General features: G+C 45.1%; 1 protein-coding gene across 10 annotated transcripts in view; it reads left to right on the plus strand.

The window, feature by feature from the left end:
- The window catches only part of LOC138736539 (doublecortin domain-containing protein 2), a 134,824-nt gene extending 128,686 nt beyond the window's left edge, over positions 1-6,138 (plus strand). For all 10 annotated transcript variants that reach the window (XR_011340371.1, XR_011340370.1, XR_011340369.1 and 7 more), the window contains one exon: positions 5,351-6,138. The gene's annotated coding sequence lies outside the window, so the exon portion shown is untranslated. The remainder of the gene's footprint in view (positions 1-5,350) is intronic.
- Positions 6,139-25,123: the final 18,985 nt, after the last annotated feature.

Below are 25,123 nucleotides of genomic sequence, written 5' to 3' on the forward strand. Positions count from 1 at the left end.
CGCTCATGAAACTAAACCCCCAGTCACTGCGGATGAAAGCGGGGTGGCCAAACATGGTGAAAATCTGCCCCAAAGCCCTGATAACTGTGGCCATGGAGGTGTCCGGACAAGGGATGGAGAAAGGGTACTCGTCCACTACCATGAGGAAATAGACATTTTGGTTTGTGGAAGACAGGGGCCCTTTGAAGTCCACGCCGGAAGCTTGAAAGGCCGAGTAGCCTTTACAATGTTGGCCTGGGAGGGGCAGAAGAAATGAGGTTCACATTCTGCACAAACCCTACAGGCCTCGGTCATGTCCCTAATGGTGTACGGCAAATTTCGGGACTTAACTAAATGGTACAACTGGGTGACGTCTGGATGGCAGAGGGACTCATGCCATGCCTGCAACCTGTCGTCATGCATAGTCGCGCAGATGCAAGAGAGGGCATCAGGGGAGTCGTTAAACTTCCCAGTGCGGTACTGGATGTCGTAGCTGTAGATTGCCACCTCGACTCTCCGCACATGATCTCGTTGTTCTTTACCTTGCTCTAGTGGGTAGTGTTAAACATGAACACCACAGCACACTGGTCAGTGAGGAGCGTGAATCTCTTGCCGGCCAGGTAGTGGTGCCAGTGGCTGACCGCTTCCACAATCGCCTAGGCCTCCTTTTCAATGGCAGAGTGCCCTAGCTTGGAGCCACGGGACGCCCCCTTTGTTGAGGGTAGCAGCGAGGGCCACCTCAGAGCATTGCTCTCCACCTGGAAGGGGGTGTCCTCATCCACAGCCTGCATCGTGGAGTCAGCGATGTCTTGCCTGATCTGGGTGAAGGCTGCCTGCACCTCAGGTGGGAGGGAAAAAGTTGTGGCTTGGGCCAGTGGGCGGAGCTTGTCCGAGAAGTGAGGGATCCACTGCGAGTAATAAGAGAACAGGCCCAGGCATCTGCAGAGGGCCTTTAGCATGGGGGGAGGGGTAACTCCATTGATGGGTGCATCCTTTCTGGATCTGGGCCGACGACAACATGGGCCATGATGTACCCCAGGATGGCGAGGCGGGTGGTGCTGAACACACACTTCTCCTTGTTGTAAGTGAGGTTCAGCTCCGCAGCCGTCGGAGGAATTTTTCCAGGTTAGCATCATGGTCCTGCTGGTCATGGCCGCAGGTAGTTACGTTATCCAGATATGGGAACGTCACCTTACCATGTGATCCATCTCCCGCTGGAAGACGGAGACCCCGTTCGTGACCCCAAAATGAACCCAGGTGAACTCGTACAGGCGCCTGTCCACCTCAAAGATGGTGTAGGGCTTGTCCTTCGGGTGGATAGGGGTGATATGCCGACTTCAGGTCAATCCTGGAGAAATCCCGGTAGCGGGCAATCTCATTGACCATGTCAGCGATCATCGGCAGGGGTTAGGAATCCAGCTGGGTGTACCGATTAAAGGTCTGGCTGTAATCCATGACCATCCTCGACTTACTTCCCCCTTCAACCACCAGGACTTGGGCTCTCCAAGGGCTGTTACTGGGATCTATAACGCCTTCCGCCAGGAGTCGCCGCACCTCCGCCTTGATGAAGTCCCTGTCTGCAGCACAATAGCACCTATTTCTGGCAGCAATCGGCTTGCAGCCTAGCACAAGATGTGGAAAGAGCACCGGTGGGGTGATGCACAGTGTGGAGAGGCAGCAGGTTGGCCGGGGCTGGTAGGTTGGCGTGCTGTGCAATGTGAGTGGAGGTTGAGGCCCCCCGAAGGCAAGGGTGACACTCTGTAGGTGGCACTGGAAATCCAGGCCCAGGAGGAGTGGTGCGCAGAGTTTAGGCATGTCCAGGAGCCTGAATCCTGTGTAAGTTTCCCACCGATATATTGACCGAGCAGCACCCATGGGTACCAACAGTCTTATCCTTGGTGGCGAGGGCGATCAAGCAGGTGGTGGGGTGGAACTTTAACCCTTCCATCATCGAGCGCCAGAGATCATGGGGAATGTCCCTGGTCAGCGTGGTGGCGGCCAGGACCATCTCGGAGTTGGAGTCGTCGCTATCTGGAGGGATAGGGAGCGTCGATAGGGTGGCCTGGTCATCACCCATGTTGACCATGTCGACATCGGTTGTGAGGTGCAGCATTTGGTAGCCGATGGCCTCCAGAAGCGTGGGGAATGTCGGTAGGGCAGCCTGGTCATCGCCCATGTTGACCACATTGCCGTCGGTCACTGGGTGTGGCCTGCAGCAGCTGATGGCACCTAGAGGCGTGGGGAGCATTGGTAGGGCGGCCTGGTCATCGCCTGTGTTGACCACATCATTCTCAATGTCGTCGGGGGCCCTCCATGTCGGGCGCTACCTGGCCCAAGATGGTGGCGGCAGGTGGGGAGCCGCCACGTGGCTGGCCTCCTTCCCCAGCCATGTCTACTGAGCCAGGGGAAGTGACATCATCATGGTCAGCGGCAATGTGTCATTATGTCAGCCGGAAGTGACGTCACGCCGTGAGCCGGAAGTGACGTTGCTGTAGTTCTCAGTGAGCAGCAAGAGCGAGGGCTGGTGGAGATGCTCGGGGCACACGCTGCAACAGTTGCTGGTGGGGCTGGATGTTGCGCGGTCGAAGTCGGAAGTCATCACAGGGACAATGGTGCCACCTGGCACGTGCATGTGGTGAGGTCCACGGGGGAGGTAGGGAGGTCATAGAGGGTTGCTGAGCTGCCGGGAGGTTTAGAGAGGCACTCTTTTGCAAAGTAGCCTTCTTGCCGCATTGGGAACAATACTGGTTCCTAGCTGGGCAGTTTTGGCGCAATCGTCGATCTGATCTATACCAGGACCCACAGTACTTACAGGTGCGCCGGGCGCCTGCTACAGCAATGTTTTCTCCCCAACTCAACCTGGGGCTGCAGCTGAAGTGTGAAAGGGCCATGAGGGAGCCTGGGGGAACCCGGAATTGTAGGCTTAAATGTGCAGGGCTGCTGCTTCCAGGGTTTGGACCACTTCCACAGTCCTGGATAGGGCATAGATGTTGTCTTCCAGCAGCTTCTGCCGTATGGCCCTCAAGCATAGCCCTCGGACGAAGACATCCTGGATCAGCCTCTCGACCTCCTCTACACCTACCCCGAGTTCAGCCAGACACGGTTGGGCCAACTCTCTCAAGTGTCCCAGGTAAGACTCAGCCGTCTCCTTGGGTTGCGGGGCTCGGGTGTTGAGGAGGTACCTTGCACAGACCACATTCATGGGGGGCTTGGACAAGTTCTTGAGAGTTTCCATTGCGCTCTTGAACATGGAGCAGCCTTTGGTTACCTGGAAGGTGTGGGGACCCACCTTTGACTGGAGTAGCACCAACCACTTCCGATTGAAGTCCAGGATGTCGCCCTCATGTGCCTCGATGATTGCCTCGACCGTGTGCTGCCAGATCTCAAAGCATGACTGGGCTTCTGGGTGGCGTGGGTCGACCTCGAGGCTCCCTGCATTCAGGAGTTTTTCCATGGCAGCCGTTGGAAAATTTTGTGGATTAAATTGTGGTGCGCTGTTAGACAGAATCAGACACACACAAGGTAAAGACTGAACAACAGGCTTTAATCCACAAAGACCTCCACAGAGCCAGGCTGGAATTGGCTGCAGCAACCCAGTGTGAGGCCTCTGGAGGCCAGCGCAGGCTTATATCCCGGAAGGTGATTGACACCCAACCAGGTGGGGTTTGATCCATTCAGGCCGACTGATTGGCAGCCGGCCAGGTGTTGTCCTGTCCCCTTACACTCCTGCAGGTACAGATGTTGCCCTCTGCAGTTGGCCGGTGGTGTACCACCACAACCTGCTACAATCATAATTGCAGTAGCCGATTAACCAATCAACTGCCACTGTTAGGGATGTGGGAAGAAACCCCAGTATTGAGAGGGGAAACCCATTCTGTTGTTGTGTGAACTCCATACAAACACCACTTGAGGCCAGTGTTGAACCAGGATTGCTGACTCTGGGCAGTGCCACTCTGTTCACTTTGACCAAATGGGCCTGACATTGATCAAAGACAACTTCTGCCCACCAGCTGTAAATATTGCTTAATGGCACTGATTGTCGATTGACGTTACCATTGCCAGAACAAGACTAAGAAGGCAGGAAAATGCAGCTAGCATAACCCATATATTGATTTCGTGTCACAGACCCTGGTGTTTAGCTGATTGGATTTCACCTGCAATGTCCTCAATGGATTTCTCTTAATCATTTCTGAAGCAGCCAAGCCCTTTATCCAGTTAACCAGCATGTTTGGGATTTCTAAGATGTCCTGTAGCTATGGTGGAGACCAAACCACAGTGATTGAGTTCTTATTAACCAAATTCACTGGAAGACTCCATGATACACAATGAGAGCATTATTGCTCAGATTAGCTCACATACAGAAAAAAAAACAAGTATATAAATAAGGCTCTCTCACCATATCCAAATTTAGAAAACCCAAATCCAGGTTGATTAAATTCAGATTTGGGGTCTCTTGAGTGTTGCTGGAATTTTTTATACTGTAATGCTTTGTCTGGGTTTGTCTAGCCCAATGGTTCTCAACCTTTTTCTTTCCACTCACATCCATCTTTAAGTAATCCCTATGCCAACAGTGCTCTGTGATTAGTAAGGGATTGCTTACAGTGGGATGTGAATGGAAAGAAAAAGTTTGAAAACCATTGTTTTAATTGTACCTAATTGACTTGTTATGTGCAGGGTTTCATAACTCCAAAGGAATTGGGCCAATGACACTTTTTCTCAAGCAAATTATTTCAGAACAATTGGGTCTAGGTCCTTGATTCTCAACCTTCCCTTCCAACCACATACCACCTTAAGTAATCCCTTACTAATCACCGAGCACCAATGGCATAGGGATTACTTAAAGTGGTATGTGAGTGGAAAGAAAAAGGTTGAGAACTACTAGTCTAATCATTACTGACCTTTTAACATTTGGTTAATGTTACATTCAGTCAGAATAATTTGGTTACACACGGCAGAAGCAAGCACTGCGTATTCCTCAATAACCCAGAAGTTCAGACTTCTGTGTGATATATTCACTGTTTAGGAATCTCTATCTCAAGTAAAATTGTTGGGCGGTACGGTTAATGCGGCAGTTAGTGCAACACTATTACAGTGCTAGCGACTGGATCGAATCTGGCGCTCTCTGTAAAGAGTTTCTATGTTCTCCCCATGTCTGCATGGGCTTCCTCCAGGTGCCCTGGTTTCAACCCACCCTTCAAAACATATGGGAGGGGGTGATTTGTAGGTTAATTGAGTGTATTTGGGCAGCGATGGCTCATGGATCCTGTTCCCATGTTGTGTGTCTAAATTTAATTTTTTGCATTGACACACAGTATTATATTTTACCTGTGAGATCATGGGACCTAATGGCCATTGCTCTGTTTACTTACAGGATTTATCACTGAAAACAGTATTTGAATGACAAATGAAGATAGATCTTGAAGACATCATCAGCATTGGTGGGCAGTCATGTGGTGAATTCGATTGATATGCTTTTCGATTAAGCTCCAGCTCTCAGACAATTATTAAAATGATTCTTTTAAATCTATTAATTTCTGATAATCAAACACGCTTTGTGCACTCCAAATGCAGCTTGACTAATATGTTTGTTAATAACATTACATTATTGTATAACAATTGAAGATCAGATTTAAAATATGTATTTTGTTGATTAGTCTTTTATTTGTAATTTTCTGACTAATTATTTCTGTTTTGCATAATCATCTGGCTAACAGTAAAAGATAATTGCATTTGCAAAAAAAGTCTCAGGCGCTAAATTAAATTGATGGTTATATTGAAGAGAATAGAGTAATAACTTTCAACTATCTAATCAATGTAACATGCTTCTTTGTCACAGTTTAATGAATTTTATGAATTACAAGAAAGCTTTTGTTATATTCTCCTGTTACTTAGGGGATTGTAATGATGTAGACTAAACAAATCAAATTATTAACACCAAACACTTGCCAACCAAAGTTTATGCAGGACTTCTCTGAATAATAGAGTGTTTAGGTATGTTTAATTGGTGAATAGCATTAAGTTCGTTGTAATTCATATGAACTTGCAAATCGAAATAAGCATCTCAGATCCTTGAGTGTTGAATTTTTATTTGCATTAAATGTGGAAGTTCTGTGTTCTTCACAACAAAGTAATAAAGAATGTTTAGAACCTGTTCAAGAATTTGTGCTATGTTTGTATGCTTTTGCTCTTGCTGGACAGTAGATTTTAGATATCCAATCTTTATGTAACAAAAGAAGGATTAGGTATTGTGTCCTTATAGAAAAATAATATCCACCTGCACATTGATTTTATTTAGAATGGAGCCAAAATAACAAGTTTTTAAAATACTTCAATTGATTCAAACATAGCTACCAATTAGTTTGGTTTGTTTCAACCACTGAGCAGAAATCCTTGTCAGTGTCACTGGGCAAGAGCAGATGGAAGCTTTATTCTTTAAGCAGTCCTTTGGTATCATAAGGGCAATTACTGAATAAATCAGGATATCTAAGCGAGGTGAATTTTCAGCCTTGATCTTCAGTAGTAGACCTGGCACTCTGTTTTTACAAGAGAGGATACAAATAACCTCCCAAGTATGTTGGGAAACATAGAGACTAATGCAAGGGAGGAACTGAAAGAAATCAGTATCTCGAAGGACATGGTCTTGGGGAAATTGATGGGATTGAAGGCAGATAAATCCCAAGGGCCTGATAATCTACATCCTAGGGTACTTAAGGAAGTGACCATTCAGATAGCAGATGCTTTAAGAATTATTTTCCAGAACTCAATAGACTCAGGATCAGTACCCATGGATTGGAGGGTAGCTAATGTTACCCCACTATTTAAAAAGGGGGTAGAGAAAAAGCGGGGAATTATAGACCGGTGAGCCTTACATCAGTAGTGGGCAAAATGATGAAATCCATTATTAAGGATGTAATAGCGGAGTATATGACTAGCAGAGAAGGGATCGGACAGAGTCAACATGGATTTACAAAAGGTAAATCGTGATTGACAAATCTATTGGAATTCTTTGAGATGGTGACAGGTAAAATAGATGGGGGAGAGCCAGTGGATGTGGTGTACCTGGACTTCCAAAAGGCCTTCGATAAGGTCCCGCATAAACGAGTGGCTTCAAAAATCAAGGCTCATGTGGATTGAGAACTGGCTGGCAGGTAGAAGACAGAGAGTTGGGATAAATGGCTCGTTTTCTGAGTGGCAGGCGGTGACCAGTGGGGTGCCACAGGGATCTGTACTGGGACCCCAGCTGTTCACAATTTACATTAATGATCTGGATGAGGGGATTGGATGTAATATCTCCAAATTTGCAGATGACACTAAGCTAGGAGGGGTTGTGTGCACGGAAGAGGGGGTCAGGACGCTCCAGTGTGATTTGGATAAATTGAGGGACTGGGCAGATACATGGCAAATGCACTACAATGTGGATAAATGTGAGGTTATCCACTTTGGTAATACAAACCGGAGGGCAGATTACTATTTGAATGGCAATAGATTAAGAGATGGGGAAGTGCAGAGAGACCTAGGGGTACTTGTACACCAGTCTCTGAAGGCGAGCATGCAGGTACAGCAGGTGGTTAAAAAGGCAAATGGTATGTTGGCCTTCATATCAAGAGGGTTTGAATATAGGAACAAGGATATCTTACTGCAGCTGTACAGGGCCTTGGTGAGACCCCACCTGGAGTATTGTGTGCAGTTTTGCTCACCTTATCTAAGGAAGGATGTTCTTGCAATGGAGGGAGTGCAGAGGCGATTCACCAGGCTGATACCTGGAATGGCAGGAATGACTTATGAGGAAAGATTGCGCAAATTGGGATTGTACTCGCTGGAGTTTAGAAGATTGAGAGGGGATCTCATAGAGACATATAAAATTCTGGCAGGACTGGACAGAGTGGATGCAGATGGGATGTTTCCAATGATGGGAAAATCCAGAACCCGGGGCCATGGTTTGAGGATAATAGGCAAACCATTTAGGACCGAGATGAGGAGGAATTTCTTTACCCAGAGGGTGGTGAATCTGTGGAATTCATTGCCACAGAGGGCAGTAGAGGCAGGTTCATTAAATATATTTAAGAGGGAATTAGATATATTTCTTCAGTATAAGGGTATTAAAGGTTACGGAGAGAAGGCGGGGACGGGGTACTGAACTTTAGGATCAGCCATGATCTCGATGAATGGCCGAGCAGGCTCAAAGGGTTGAATGACCTACTCCTGCTCCTATCTTCTATGTTTCTATATTTCTATGAATGCAGTAAGGGCACCGAACTATATTTTGATACATAACTTAGTGGCAACCAATTGTGCTCCCAAGCTTTCTCTAAAAGATTGTATATACCACAATCTCAATTTTAAGCCACTGCACTGATCCCTTTATAATGAGAGTTGAAGCCATCAATAATTAGGTAGTGGTGTACTTTCTGAACCCCACACTCATCCAGATTTGGGTGAAGGAGGGCCATTGCAGTATGCCTTCTCATAAGTTGGCCATAAGATATGATACATCCAATATTCACAGAAGGTCAAAAATAATCAAAAAACCTAACAAGCCAGAGCATCTGTGGCCCTGCTGTTTTAATGTTTCTATTTAAATTTAGAGGTACAGCACAGTAACAGGCCCTTCAGGCCCACAAGCCCATGCTATCCCAATACACCCAGGTGACAAATTAACCTACTTATCCTGTACATCTTTGGAATGTGGGAGGAAACCCACAAAGACACAGGAAAAATGTCAAAAACCCCTTACGGACAGTGCCAGATCCGAACGCAGGTCACTGGTGCTGTATTAGCATTGCACTAACCACTACGTTAACCATGCCATCCAAAGTTAACCTTCAGATCCTGCCTTTGGTCAGTTGCTGACAATTGTCAGGTAGAAGCGAGAGTTGGTGGCTGGATCCATGAATCTCTGCGTGGGGAAGGCATAGATATTGAGAACAAAGGTCAGTTTCTCCTCATTGGAATCGTGGAATGATCAGTATTCACTCAGAAGGGACCGTTAAATAGTTTTAACTAACTTGACCAACCAGAATCATCCTGATGAGTTGCATTAATCAGCTCTACGGTCGTCTGAACTCATCAATTTGTAGCAAGCTCCCTCGTTTTCTACTGCATAAATCTTTGTCTCATGGAGCAATGCTACTGTTTGGTATTGTGTGCAATTATAAAATATAGGACATTATGATGTCCAAATATGGACAATTTACCTGGAAGGCTATATGATAAATAGCTTTTAAAATCGTCATTTGATTTCACTGCAACAAGGTGGCACAGTGGTGCTGCTGTTTCAGAGCTTCAGGGTCTTAGGTTTGATCCTGACATGACTAGATGGAATTCTTATGTTTTCCCCCCTGGCCGGATGTCTGCCAGTTGCTCTAGTTTCCTCCCACATTGCTAATGTACTTGTAGGTTAATTGGCCACTATAAATAACCCCCTAGTGTGGGTATGGAGCAAAAATATCAAAGGCAAATTGATGAGCCTGTGTGAGAGAATAAGTTGCAGGGAAATAAGAAGGGGGGGGGGGTGGTTATGGGACTGATGGGATTGCTCTGTTGGGGGATGGCTTGGACCTGATGAATCACCTCCAGCTGTGTTTTAGTGATGCCTGGGCCTCTTTCATTTATAACCCTGTCCATAATCTCACTCCCCACAAATCCTTCCTTGAAGTTAACTTCCAAATGAGCATCCAGGCTTGTGATAAATCAAAGAATACTGTTTCTTCTTCTCTGTCCACCGATCAGGTTGCAGGTTCTTTGCTATCTGGAAAGAGATCAAAGGCGGGGAGAGCCTGTTGTATGTTGAGAGGGGAGAGAAGGAGGCTTTTGCACTATCTGCAACTTCTAAATCACAAGGGGTTGTGGGATGCTGAGATGAGGAAGTGGGAAGTGAGTTTGGAAGGCAGCAAATGTAATTCCAGTTTAAAACACAAAGGAAAGAAAAAATAAAAGGTTGGCCAAACATCACAACCAGTGAAAATGTGAGAGAAATAACCAAGAAATTGACAAAAAGATCATTTTGAAAGTAAAAATAGGATTATACAGAATCAAGCATGGAGTGATGAAAGGAATATTTGGTGTGAGAAGTCTGTTTGTCCATTCTGAGTCTAACTATTAAAGTAGATAAAGGCGAGCTTATGTCTTGCACCTGAACTTTCAAAAAGGCTTTAATAAGGCACCACAAAAGACTATTAAAATTTATTTAGTGTTTGAATGAATAGTTTTGAAGGTGACGATTCCCCTTTCAATCCAGCATCACTTTTAATTTAAAGAATCATGTCTGTTCCTCAGCAGCCCAAGGTTCACCCCACCAGGCCCTTGTCTGCCTCCCTCCAGCCCGGCTCCGCTGCCTTTGGGCTGCTTCCCATCATCTGGTCCCTGGGTCCCAGTGGGCTGTCTCCCATCATCTGGTCCCATCATCTGCACCGGTTCAGCTGCCAGGGGAGGCTTCCCATCACCTGGTCCATCAGCCCAGGGGAGCTTCCCATCACCCGGTCCGTCAGCCCAGGGGAGCTTCCCATCACCCGGTCCGTCAGCCCAGGGGAGCTTCCCATCACCCGGTCCCTCTGCACTGGCTTGGCTGATTCCACATATGAGGAAAAATAGATCAACTCTCCAATGTGCTATTTATTCTTGAATAACAGCATTTTTTAAATCACAATTAGCATGCTCTTTCAGCATTTTACTTGAAATTAGTATTCATTTCACTTATCCAATCAATCTGATTTTCTGCTGTTTGTGGTATTAAATGTGCTTTTGGATATTTTAATAAAATATATTTAAATTTTTAAAAAGTAAGGAATCATCCATTGATGCAGAGATCAGTTACTGGGTGTTTTCAAGACACCTCTTAATAGATTTTTGAAGATTAAAGGAATCGAGGGATATGGGGTCAGTGCAGGAAAGTCGTGCTGAGGTAAATGATTAGCCATGATCTTGAAGGATTGGGAGCAGGCACAAAGAGCTGAATGGCCCACTCCTGCTTTTATTACTTGTGTTTTTATGTTAAAGAGCATCAGGTGCATCACAGCCATTATCTTTCGGATTGCTGCTGTCAAGGTCTGGGCATCTTTCTCTCAACTGACAACTATCATTGCCTCTTTCACGCAAGTCAAGATCTTGCAGATATGTCTCAAATGGCTAGGTGAAATCCACTACATTTCAGTTCTCTCGTATTTTACTCTGTTCTTATCTGCAGCCTTCAGCTCTTGCTTACCAATCATGTGGTGAATCTACATAGGATTGAATAGGACTCCAGTGAAATTTATGCCACCAGGGTTCTGCTGTAAAGATTGCCTGAACATCTCTATCTCCAGATTCTCCAGCTTCCTTCAGGGTAGATATTCACCATATTTGTTTCTTCTCGAAATGAGACGCCATTTAATTCATTTTCAAACGTTGGAGCCTTTCTTTCTTCAATCTGCAGATTATATTGCACCATCTGATTGTGTTCTGCTGGAAAAATGGCCAGCCACCTTCATGGCAATTAGTTTTAATTTAAAATGCTTTGCTAAATTTGTGAGTAGCGTTCCTCCTCCATTTGTGTCTTTGAGTTTGTGTCGTAAAGTCAGTCTGAATGATCTATTATAATAGATGTGAGGAAGAAGATGTAACTTTATTGCAAATGAACCAATTCATGCATACTTTATTCTGAAAGCTGAATTTAAACTACATTCCATGTATTGATATTATCTGGGTGGAAGGTCAGTTTGATGAGAGTTTATTCTTTAGATTCCAATTTAATTGTAAATTGCAACAAATTTAAGCGTGTATACCAGTCAAGTTAATCTTTGATGGTCCTTGTTAATTGCTGTAAAATGAAGGCAGAATTTAGAATAAACACATAAGCTCAGTTTAGCATCCATGAATTAAAAGATCATCAACAATATTCAAAACTTTGAACCTCATATGCACTAATGCGTCTTTCTGTGTGGTACTTTTAGCAAATGTACCAAAGAATCTTTGTAAGTGGAGATATTGATACAGGATCAAACATGGGACATCACTTTAGTAAGGGTACTGCATATGAAAAGGATACATATTTTTACTCAAAGGAGAACATTTTAAGGTTGGATGTCTAGATAAATAAACTATGGGAGTGATTTATTAACCTTTGATTAATTCCTGCATAAAGCAGTTTGCTAAGATTTTTCTGTGAAGGCATTTGATTATAATTCATTTAATATCAAGCAATGGAAAAAATAAATATTTCAGTTTATTTCTTATCCTGTCATGATCATTGAGATTGTACCGATGTCCATCAGACCAAGGAAGAGTGACATCTGGCACAAGCCTTCAGGGCTATAAGACAAGCAGAATTTATAATGTTTCACTTCGAGAGACAAATAAACTTAGACAGGTCTTAGAATTTCTAAGATTGCTATTTTCTAAGGTAATGGAAATATTTGAAAATCTCTAAATTTCAAAATGCAAATTATGTTACAGTTGTTACAATTCTCCAGTAAGACTGAGTTCAAATTTCAGCTGTTTTAATTGATTTTATTTTGCTCTTTGTCCATCTGTCAAAGCACATCAAGTTGCTTGTGTTGTGCCATATATTCCATATGACAACTCTATGCATGAAGTAAGTGTGAAGTCATGCAAACATGGGGAACAGATCATCAGAAAGATAGCAGTTTGCCTTTGGCAATCTCAGCCGGTATCCACTAAGCAATTTCTACAGCAATCACCCCAGATAGAAACCCCACTGAGATAAGAACGTTTGAGATTGTGAATCCTGTGATTGAAACTGATGTTTCCTAGTTTCATACCATATTTAGTAATTGCTTATAAGGGACAGAATTTTGTCCTGGAAGGGATGAACTGCATTTATTTCTAAAAGCTCAGGTGCCTTTCAGAAGGAATTCTAAATTATGTTAAGCTGTCCTTTCAGGTAATATTGTTGCTGTCAGGAGATGCAACTTTAAAGTTTATTGAGTAGAAAGAAACCTTAAGGCATCATAATAACTGTGTACCAAGCAAGTACGTATGAGTTTGATCCAGCAATAGTAATATTAACTTATACAGCCATAATCACAGTCTCCAATATCTTGGCAATATCATATTTTGTCACAAGCACATCCTAAATAACATTCAGTAAAAGATATTGACCAAATGCATATTTTCATTAAAAACATATTCATTCTCCAGTTGCTTTCATTGTTAATTTCCAAAGTTCCATAAAATGTTTTGTAGATACAGTAAAACCCCGAGTATCCAGCCCCTATGGGGATTTGTAGATATTGGATAAGTGTATTTGCTGGTTGCTTAAGATTACACTTAAGAGCAAGGGGGAGACGGCGGCCCCAGTCCGGGCACAGGGAGAGCAGCAGCGGCCCCGGCCCCGGTCCGGGCGAAGGGTAGACGGCGGCGGCCCCGATCCGGGCAGGAGCAAGGGGGAGACGGCGGCCCCAGTCCGGGCACAGGGAGAGCAGCAGCGGCCCCGGCCCCGGTCCGGGCGAAGGGTAAACGGCGGCGGCCCCGATACGGGCAGGAGCAAGGGGGAGACGGCGGCCCCAGTCCGGGCACAGGGAGAGCAGCAGCGGCCCCGGCCCCGGTCCGGGCGAAGGGTAGACGGCGGCGGCCCCGATCCGGGCAGGAGCAAGGGGGAGACGGCGGCCCCGGCCTCGGTCGAGTGAGGCAGGCGGAGGCCCCGGTCCGGGCAGGGAGTGGGAGGCGGTGGCCCCAGTCCAGGCACAGGGTGAACTGCGGCGGCCTCGGCCCCGGTCCGGGCAGTATGGACCGACCTAGGAGGGGAGGCAGGCCCCTCCAGCCCGGGTAAGAAACCTGCATAGGAGAAGGCCACTCCGATATAAAACCTACGACCCAAGGACCTCGCTGCCACGTCCCAGCTTGCTTGGCCACGGCACACGAACCATGGGTGTAAAGGGTGGGGCCAGTACTGCGCGCACTGCACTCCACCTAAAAGCTCCTTTGCGCAGGCCCGAGGACAGGTCCACGTCCTCCCCCTCAACGTCCTCCCCCTCCACGTCCTCCCCCTCCACGTCCTCCCCCTCCACGTCCTCCCCCTCCACGTCCTCCCCCTCCACGTCCTCCCCCTCAAAAGATGCTCACAAACTCAAGCTAGCATGCTGGAACATCAGAACCATGCTAGACAAGACTGACAGCCACCGACCTGAACGTCGGTCTGCCCTCATTGCACATGAACTCCTCAGACTTGACATCGACATAGCCGCTCTCAGTGAAGTCCGCCTGGCAGATGTAGGCAGCCTCCAAGAACGCGGCGCGGGCTACACACTCTACTGGTCTGGCAAGCCTTCGGATGAACGACGCCTATCTGGTGTAGGCTTCATGGTCAAGAGCTTCATTGCCTCCAAACTCGAAAACCTTCCGACAGGCCTCTCGGACCGAATCATGTCCATGCGACTCCCACTTCAAAACAAGCGTCACATCACCCTCATCAGTGTCTATGCTCCAACCCTCCAGGCGGAACCAGCAGAAAAGAACAAGTTCTACACCGACCTGCGCAACCTCATCCAACGTACCCCTACAGCCGACAAGGTTGTCATCCTGGGCGACTTCAACGCTCGTGTCGGCAAAGACTCAGAAACCTGGCCAGGAATCCTGGGCAAGCATGGCGTCGGCAAGTGCAACGACAATGGGCGCCTCCTGTTGGAGCTCTGCGCAGAACAGCGGCTTGTCATTACAAACACCCTTTTTCAGCAGAGGGACAGCCTTAAGACCACCTGGATGCATCCCCGATCCAAACACTGGCACCTCCTGGACTACATCCTGGTGCGAGAAAGTGACAAACAAGATGTGCTCCACACCAGGGTCATGCCTAGCGCGGAATGCCACACTGACCACCGGCTGGTTCGCTGCAAGCTAAACCTTCACTTCAAGCCAAAGCCCAGGAACAATAAAGCCCCCAGAAAGAGGTTCAATGTTGGAAAACTGCAGTCAGACGAAGCGAGAGGAAACTTACAGGCAAACCTCAAAGCAAAGCTCGACGTTGCAACCCGCCTCACGGACCCGTCCCCTGAAACCCTCTGGGATCAGTTGAAGGCTACCATACTGCAATCCACTGAAGAGGTACTGGGCTTCTCCTCCAGGAAAAACAAGGACTGGTTTGACGAAAACAGCCAGGAAATCCAGGAGCTGCTGGCAAAGAAGCGAGCTGCCCACCAGGCTCACCTTACAAAGCCGTCCTGTCCAGAGAAGAAACAAGCCTTCCGTCGCGCATGCAGCCATCTTCAGCGCAAACTCCGGGAGATCCAAAATGAGTGGTGGACTAGCCTCGCCAAACGAACACAGCTCAGCGCGGACATTGGCGACTTCAGGGGTTTCTACGAGGCTCTAAAGGCTGTGTACGGCCCCTCACCCCAAGTCCAAAGCCCGCTGCGCAGCTCAGACGGCAAAGTCCTCCTCAGCGACAAGATCTCCATCCTCAACCGATGGTCAGAACACTTCCAATCTCTTTTCAGTACCAACCGCTCAGTCCAAGATTCCGCCCTGCTCCAGCTCCCTCAACAGCCCCTAAGGCTAGAGCTGGATGAGGTTCCCACCCTGGATGAGACATATAAGGCAATCGAACAACTGAAAAGTGGCAAAGCAGCAGGTATGGATGGAATCCCCCCAGAGGTCTGGAAGGCTGGCGGCAAAACTCTGCATGCCAAACTGCATGAGTTTTTCAAGCTTTGTTGGGACCAAGGTAAACTGCCTCAGGATCTTCGTGATGCCACCATCATCACCCTGTACAAAAACAAAGGCGAGAAATCAGACTGCACAAACTACAGGGGAATCACGTTGCTCTCCATTGCAGGCAAAATCTTCACTAGGATTCTACTAAATAGAATAATACCTAGTGTCGCCGAGAATATTCTCCCAGAATCACAGTGCGGCTTTCGCGCAAACAGAGGAACCACTGACATGGTCTTTGCCCTCAGACAGCTCCAAGAAAAGTGCAGAGAACAAAACAAAGGACTCTACATCACCTTTGTTGACCTCACCAAAGCCTTCGACACCGTGAGCAGGAAAGGGCTTTGGCAAATACTAGAGCGCATCGGATGTCCCCCAAAGTTCCTCAACATGATTATCCAACTGCACGAAAACCAACAAGGTCGGGTCAGATACAGCAATGAGCTCTCTGAACCCTTCTCCATTAACAATGGCGTGAAGCAAGGCTGTGTTCTCGCACCAACCCTCTTTTCAATCTTCTTCAGCATGATGCTGAACCAAGCCATGAAAGACCCCAACAATGAAGACGCTGTTTACATCCGGTACCGCACGGATGGCAGTCTCTTCAATCTGAGGCGCCTGCAAGCTCACACTAAGACACAAGAGAACCTTGTCCGTGAACTACTCTTTGCAGATGATGCCGCTTTAGTTGCCCATTCAGAGCCAGCTCTTCAGCGCTTGACGTCCTGCTTTGCGGAAACTGCCAAAATGTTTGGCCTGGAAGTCAGCCTGAAGAAAACTGAGGTCCTCCATCAGCCAGCTCCCCACCATGACTACCAGCCCCCCCACATCTCCATCGGGCACACAAAACTCAAAACGGTCAACCAGTTTACCTATCTCGGCTGCACCATTTCATCAGATGCAAGGATCGACAATGAGATAGACAACAGACTCGCCAAGGCAAATAGCGCCTTTGGAAGACTACACAAAAGAGTCTGGAAAAACAACCAACTGAAAAACCTCACAAAGATAAGCGTATACAGAGCCGTTGTCATACCCACACTCCTGTTCGGCTCCGAATCATGGGTCCTCTACCGGCACCACCTACGGCTCCTAGAACGCTTCCACCAGCGTTGTCTCCGCTCCATCCTCAACATCCATTGGAGCGCTCACACCCCTAACGTCGAGGTACTCGAGATGGCAGAGGTCGACAGCATCGAGTCCACGCTGCTGAAGATCCAGCTGAGCTGGATGGGTCACGTCTCCAGAATGGAGGACCATCGCCTTCCCAAGATCGTATTATATGGCGAGCTCTCCACTGGCCACCGTGACAGAGGTGCACCAAAGAAAAGGTACAAGGACTGCCTAAAGAAATCTCTTGGTGCCTGCCACATTGACCACCGCCAGTGGGCTGATAACGCCTCAAACCGTGCATCTTGGTGCCTCACAGTTTGGCGGGCAGCAGCCTCCTTTGAAGAAGACCGCAGAGCCCACCTCACTGACAAAAGGCAAAGGAGGAAAAACCCAACACCCAACCCCAACCAACCAATTTTCCCTTGCAACCGCTGCAATCGTGTCTGCCTGTCCCGCATCGGACTGGTCAGCCACAAACGAGCCTGCAGCTGACGTGGACTTTTTTACCCCCTCCATAAATCTTCGTCCGCGAAGCCAAGCCAAAGAAGAAAGAAGAAGATTACACGTTGGGTGATTGGGGAACTAACCATTAAACTATTTTAAACTTTTGTATTTTTTTACCTATTTATTTTCCGCAATTTTTTTTTTTTTTTTTTGCAAGTTGCTTGAGGCTGCCGGTTACTTGAATTCCAGATAATAGAGATTTTACTGTACATTTCTTCTTAACTTAAGAAAAATGTACTGTGATAACTGTGAAATCAGGAATGAGTTTGTTCTATAAAGAAAGCATGACCGGTTGACTGGGGTAACATCTTGGTAAAGTATGATGTGTTTTTGGAAATTTATCATGAGATTGTTGTCATAAATCTGTGCATGTGTTTAGCCATGTAAGACAGTATGTGAAGTGTGAAAGTAGCTGTTATTTTATATATTTGAACATTACAGTTATTTACTGAGAAAACTGGTGGCAGTGTTCATCCTTGTCAGAGGGCAGGAGTGAGGAGAAATCTTAATATTCTGACAAATATAAGAATTTCACTAATAGCAGACAAAATTATTTTATAGAAATGCAATGTATGTCGGCAATCTGGCAGCACAGGAAATGTTGAAGGCCTTCAAACAAGTTACTGTTTTCTCAGAAAACTTGCTTTTTACGCAATATTGATTTTTAAATTACTCAGCTGCAGACAAAAAAACAAACTGATCTCAACTTTCAAAGTATAAGCAGGTAAACCAAGGAAAAGGTGAAATCATATGGTAGAAGATTTAGGAATGTGGATTCTGCCTGTGAATGTTTGCAGATCCAAGTCAAAGGCAGCACCCACCACAAGGGATGAAAATACCTCTGGTAAAACTACATCTATCTCTTGCACAGCAAATACATTTATGCAACCTTTCAAAAATCAGTCTTTTCAACAAAAATGAAAATGGTCAATAAATTAAAAATCTTTGTGTTTAAGCAGGACCATAGCTCAAATGTTTTCATGTTTTGTAGATTTTTCATACTGCATTGTACATATAGGACAGCAATAGCTGTTTAGATTATGGCAAACATTTCTTTGTCTTAAACAACTTAAATTTAGAGAAAGAAGGAATATCAAGTAATGATATTGCATTAGCACTGATGACATGCTCTTTATTGCTGAAATATATTTAAAATTTATCAAAATTAATGCATAATGGCTTAAGGTGGAAGGCGAGTGGAAAGAAAAACTTTGAAAGCCACTGTTTTAATCGTACCTCATTGACTCGTTATGTGCATGGTTTCAGAACTCCAAAGGAAATGGGCCAATGAGAAATTTTCTCAAGCAAAATATTTCAGTAACAATTGGGTCTAGAGCAGTGATTCTCAACCTTTCCTTCCCACTCACCTTAAGCAATCCCTTACTAATCACAGAGCACCGATGGCATAGGGATTACTTAAAGTCGGATATGAGTGGAAAGACAAAGGTTGAGAACCACTGCTCTAGAGAGAAATGGTTATTGCTTGGGGATTTTGAAGTAATCTGGGGTTTAGTGTAACAAAAGTGACATTTCTAGAGGTTTGTTTTTTTTCACTCTAACATGCCTCAGGAGGGAATTATTCCTTGATGGTACTGAAAGAGAAGGATTAAGCAGATACAGGGCATATGGCATACACTTGAGGAAAGGATGCAGAATTAAACTCAGAACTGGGAGGAAGGTCTGAAGCAATGGACAATGTAGCCTAATTGTGAGAGCGTTGACAAGCAGCCCCTGATTTTCAGTGGGAAAAAGATGAGAGTGTTGCAAATCTTTGGACATGTAATACTTGACTTTTTTGGAGTGCACTCCAGAATAGGATATGAAGCTCAGCCATAATCATGTCGCCGAAAATGTTCTCCCAGAATCACAGTGCGGCTTTCGCGCAAACAGAGGAACTACTGACATGGTCTTTGCCCTCAGACAGCTCCAAGAAAAGTGCAGAGAATAAAACAAAGGACTCTACATCACCTTTGTTGACCTCACCAAAGCCTTCGACACCGTGAGTAGGAAAGGGCTTTGGCAAATACTAGAGTGCCTCGGATGCCCCCCAAAGTTCCTCAACATGGTTATCCAACTGCACAAAGACCAACAAATTCGGGTCAGATACAGCAATGAGCTCTCTGAACCCTTCTCCATTAACAATGGCGTGAAGCAAGGCTGCATTCTCGCACCAACCCTCTTTTCAATTTTCTTCTGCATAATGCTGAAACAAGCCATGAAAGACCTCAAAAATGAAGATGCTGTTTACATCCGGTACCGCAGAGATGGCAGTCTCTCCAATCTGAGGCACCTGCAAGCTCACACCAAGACAGAAGAGCAACTTGTCCATGAACTACTCTTTGCAGATGATGCCGCTTTAGTTGCCCACTCAGAGCCAGCTCTTCAGCGCTTGACGTCCTGTTTTGCGGAAACTGCCAAAATGTTTGGTCTGGAAGTCAGCCTGAAGAAAACTGAGGTCCTCCAACAGCCAGCTCCCCACCATGACTACCAGCTCCCCCACATCTCCATCGGGCACACAAAACTCAAAACGGTCAACCAGTTTACCTATCTCGGCTGCACCATTTCATCAGATGCAAGGATCGACAACGAGATAGACAACAGACTCTCCAAGGCAAATAGCGCCTTTGGAATACTACACAAAAGAGTCTGGAAAAACAACCAACTGAAAAACCTCACAAAGATTAGCGTATACAGAGCCGTTGTCATACCCACACTCCTGTTCGGCTCCGAATCATGGGTCCTCTACCGCCATCACCTACGGCTCCTAGAATGCTTCCACCAGCATTGTCTCTGCTCCATCCTCAAAATTCATTGGAGCGACTTCATCCCTAACATTGAAGTACTCGAGATGGCAGAGGCTGACAGCATCAAATCCACGCTGCTGAAGATCCAACTGCGCTGGGTAGGTCACGTCTCCATGATGGAGGACCATCGCCTTCCCAAGATCGTGTTATATGGCGAGCTCTCCACTGGCCACCATGACAGAGGTGCACCAAAGAAGAGGTACAAGGACTGCCTAAAGAAATCCCTTGGTGCCTGCCACATTGATCACCGTCAGTGGGCTGATATCGCCTCAAACTGTGCATCTTGGTGCCTCACAGTTCGGCGGGCAGCAACCTCCTTTGAAGAAGACCGTAGGGCCCACCTCACTGACAAAAGACAAAGGAGGAAAAACCCAACACCCAACCCCAACCAACCAATTTTCCCTTGCAACCGCTGCAACTGTGTCTGCCTGTCCTGCATTGGACTTGTCAGCCACAAACGAGCCTGCAGCTGACGTGAACATTACCCCTCCATAAATCTTCATCCGCGAAGCCAAGCCAAACAAGGCTATCTGTTGGACTCCTTGAAGCAATTCACCTGGAGCCATAGAGAGATACAGCATGGAAGCAAGCCACATAGTCCATCAAATCCAGTTGACTGCCAGCCAAGTATTTAAACTAATTTTGCATTAATCCCATGTTTTATTCTCCCCGCATTTCCACCGATACCTTACATTCTACCACTCACCTAGAGAATGCAGGTAATTTACTGTGGCCAATTAACCTATTAACCTACAAGTCTTTTGAATGTGGGATGAAACTGAAGCACTGGAAAAAGCCCACACAGTCACAGGAAGACCGTGAAAACTTCACACTAACAGTACCCTTGAACTCAGTGCTTAACCTAGGTCTCAAGTGATGTAAGTTAACATCTTTATTAACTGTGTCACTATGATGCCCTGCTTAAAGTATATGTGCTTGGGGTGATAGTTATGCAGAAAATTGGGAGATGTAGTGTCCCATTTCCAACACATCACAAATTATGAATTGTCCCTTTTTGTTGGATATCTTCAACAATATTTTTAGGAATTGTTGGTAAGATTGCAGATGAGCCAGCCATTCTCTTTTCTCAGTCTCATTGTGTTTTGGACTGGATTCATCAACAAAGCATTAGTCTTTTCATTAGTATACAGAATAGACCCAATGTATATCTCAGAAGCGTGCAAAGAAAGTCATTGGTTGGAAACATTATTTCCATTTCCTTCCCCGTAGATGCTGCTTGATTTGATGAGTGTTTGCAGCATTTTCTATTTATTTATGTCTTTTTCAGATGATTGCCAGCTCTTTCTACATAACTATCTGATCCAATGTAGCAAGTAGCTAAAGGGCAGGAGTCTAAGGAATGACAGATGAATGAAAGTGATTGAAAAAAAATAACAAGGAGGGAGGTAACAATAACGAGATCCAGACATAATGCCTTTGAAACATTAAGGACAAAGTAGATAATGTTTTAGAAACTGATGCTGATGGGAAGATTGAAAGAAACAATGGATATTTCTAGGGACACATAATGTGAGGTGGGAATTGGCTATATAAAGAATAAAAGTGATAAGATATAGGAACAGGGGCCTTGATCTCCTTTGGTCCACTTTCCTGCTTGATCTGGAGTTTTTCTGATTAATCGTGATAAATCTGTTCATTTCATTTATGAACAAACTCCATGATAAAACATCTGCAATCATTTTGTCTGGAAAAGCACAAACATTTACATCACAATGAGAAAAGCAATTTCTCCTGATCTCAGTCCTATCACACAGTGCCAGTGACCCCAGTTCGAATCCGGCGGTGTCTGTAAGGAGTTTGCATGTTCTCCTTGTGCCCTGCATAGGTTTTCTCCAGGTGCTTCTGTGTCCTCCCACATGCTAAAACATACACGTTTGCAGGTTAGCTGGGTGTAACTGAGCAACATCGGTCTTCATGGCCCAGAAGGGCTCTCTACAGTGCTGTATCGCTAACATTAAAAGAATCTAACTCTGAGATATTGACCCGTGATTCAGCCTCTACGATGGATGGCCAGATTACAGTTTGCCAAAAAGTATTTAAATGAACCGGCCAAGATCCAGAGCATACCATCTCATTTGTGAAACATGATGGTGGGGATGTTATGGCCTGGACATATATAGTTGCCACACGTACTGGCACACTTATCTTCATTGATGATGGCCTTAGCAAAATGAATTCTGAGGTACATAGAAACACCTTATCTGCTCAATTTTGAGCAAATGCCCCAAAACTCACTGGACAGCACTTCATCCTACAGCAAGAGAATGATCCCAAACATGCTGCTAAAGCAATAAAGGAATTTTTCAAAGCTAAAAAACTGGAAAATTCTTCAACGGCCAATTTGGTGAAGTTATGAAGAAGATGTATTACATTCCTGATAGGTTTTGATGACACAATTTAGGAAGATAAGCTTGGAGAGTTTTGGAGAAATGTGGCTTTAAATTGATAAAGATGTGATTAATTTGAGGAGTACAGGGAATTCTTGCTTATGAAAGTGACCCATTGGCAATGAATTAAGAAGACTTGAAATGCTTTCCTGACCCCACTCTGTATTTAGACAGCTACGTTTTAGCTGATACAAAGACAAATGCTGTTTAAAATCACCAGACTGGAACAGAGGATCATTCAAAGAAGTGAAAATGAAAATACTATTTGGAAATTAGAAATAGATTTTATGAGAGATGTTTGAATTAGAACTTGGTGTCATGTTATGAGTGTGCCACAGGCTAAACTTTCTTCAGTCAACATTAAGTGCCTAGCAGCAGTTATATTTGATATTGCAGGTGCTAATATCATAATTTTAAAATATAGCTGCAATAAATTTTATTCCCTCACAAGGTTTCATATTAAGAAAGTCTGACATTTCCACAGAGAACTTAGACTTTTTTTTTGATTTGCTGATGTTTAATCGTTTATTTTTTTAAAAGTCTCACCAATTACTGAAAATATCATGTTTCTAATTCACATTAACTACTTTAACTCCTGTCTTCAATATAAAATCTTGAACGAAGATGGTGAAACATAAATAATGGCAGAGATTACAATGTAATAACGAATGTAGACATTTGATAAGCTTCCCCATACAAGGATTATTTAACAAGTAAGGGGATATGGAATTCAAGGAGTCTTTGCTTTATCGGTGCCGAATTGGCTTGCCCAGAGAAGGCAGAGGGTGGTTGTAAATGATTTGCATTCTGCATGGAGGTCAGTGACCAGTGGTGTTCGATAGGGATTTGATCTGCAGCCCCTCACATTTGTAATTTTTATAAATGTCCTGGATGAGGAAGTAGAAGAATAAGTTGTGGTGTTGTAGCTAGTGCAGCAGACTTCAACAAGGATTTTAACTGAAGGCTTCACCTGGCAAGTGGAGTCAGGTAACTCAGGCAGTTGGATTTGTAAAGCTCTGATCAACAGGACACTGATTGGACAATAAAGATCAAGTGATCCAGGGAACTTGTGACACAGAGTGGTATTCACTTCAACTCAGCAGTCTAGAGAGATGGTCTTTTTTGACTGGAGTTCCACACAGTACATGCAGTAGTGTGTAGAAAATTTACAACTAACTAGGGTTTTTTTTCTACAATAGTCTGGAATGTTGCCAGATGTTATTGATAGGATGCAGAGCTGAGCTGAGAAGTGGCAGATGGAATTTAACTCAAGAAAGTATGAAGTGGCTCATTTCAGTAGGTCAAATTGAAAGGTAGAATCCAAAGTTAATGGGGTGGATTCTGAGCAGTGTGGACAAACTAAGAAATTTTGGGTTATGTTTTCATAGGACGCTCAAAGCTGCTGCACAGGTTGATTAAAAAGGCATATGGTGTGTTGGAATTGATTGTGGGAATGAGATCAAGAGCTGAGAGGTAATGCAGCAACTATATAAGACTTTAGTTAGACCCCACTTGGAATATTGCATTCAGTTTTGGTCACCTCATTACAGGAAGGATATGGTTGCAAAAGAGAGCCAAGAGATTTGCAAGGAGGTTGCCTGGATTGGTGACCATGCCTTATAAGGATTGGTCTTCACTCCCTAGTGACTGAGGATGAGTGGTGACTGAATAGAGGTCAGAATCAGAATTTATTGTCATGAACATGTCAAAAAAATTGTTGTCTTGCAGCAGCGTCACAGGGCAAACATTTATACAAACCACCTTATAAGATAACTTTTAAAAAGTGCAAGAAAAAGTCAAAATAAGGCAGAGTTTGTGGTTCATTAATTATTCAGAAATATGATGGCAGTGGGGCACAAGTTGTCCTTGTGCTGTTGAGTGCTTGTCTTTAGGCCCCTATACCTTTTTCATGATGGAAGCAGAATGAAGAGGACATAGCCTGGGTGGTGGGGGTCCTTGAGGAGAGAGGATGCATTCTTAAGACACTGCCTTATGTAGATGTCCTCAATAGATGATGTCACAGGCTGAGTTAACAAACCTCTGGAAGTTTATCTTGACCTGACTGTACCAGTCAGTGATGCAACTGGCCAGAAGTTTTTGCAAGTAGTCTGTGATGTACCAAATCTCCTCAAACTCCTCACCAAGTATAGCCACTGGCGAGGCTTCTTTGTGATTGCAATGACATGGAGACTCCAGGACAGATCTTTGGAGATGTTGACACCAAGGAATTTGAAATTCTTGACCCTCTCAACTGCTGAGTCCTTGATGAGGACTAATACGTGGTCTCCTGACTTTCTCCTGAAGTCCACAATCATCTCCTTCGTTTTGCTAAAGTTGGATTCAAGGTTGTTGGTGTGAATCCAGGTTTGATTCTGCCAACAATCATTGGCAAATTTGTAGATAACATTGGAATTGTTTCCAGCCACACAGTCTTGAGTGTATAATGAATAGAACAGTGGGCTAAGCACGCATCCTTGAAGTGAGCCCGCGTTGATAGTCAGTGAGGAGAAGAAGTCATTGTTTCAAATTCATACTGACTGTGGTCTTCTAAATGAGGAAGTCAAGGATCCAGTTGAAGAGGAGGGTGCAGATTTAGGACATAAAATAGCTGAAGAAGCATGGATGGAAATTTGTCAGAATAGTATTCGGAATTTAATTAATGCTAGACTAGCG

The sequence above is a fragment of the Narcine bancroftii genome, chromosome 6 (assembly GCF_036971445.1).
Source record: "Narcine bancroftii isolate sNarBan1 chromosome 6, sNarBan1.hap1, whole genome shotgun sequence".
NCBI classification, from domain to species: domain Eukaryota; kingdom Metazoa; phylum Chordata; class Chondrichthyes; order Torpediniformes; family Narcinidae; genus Narcine; species Narcine bancroftii.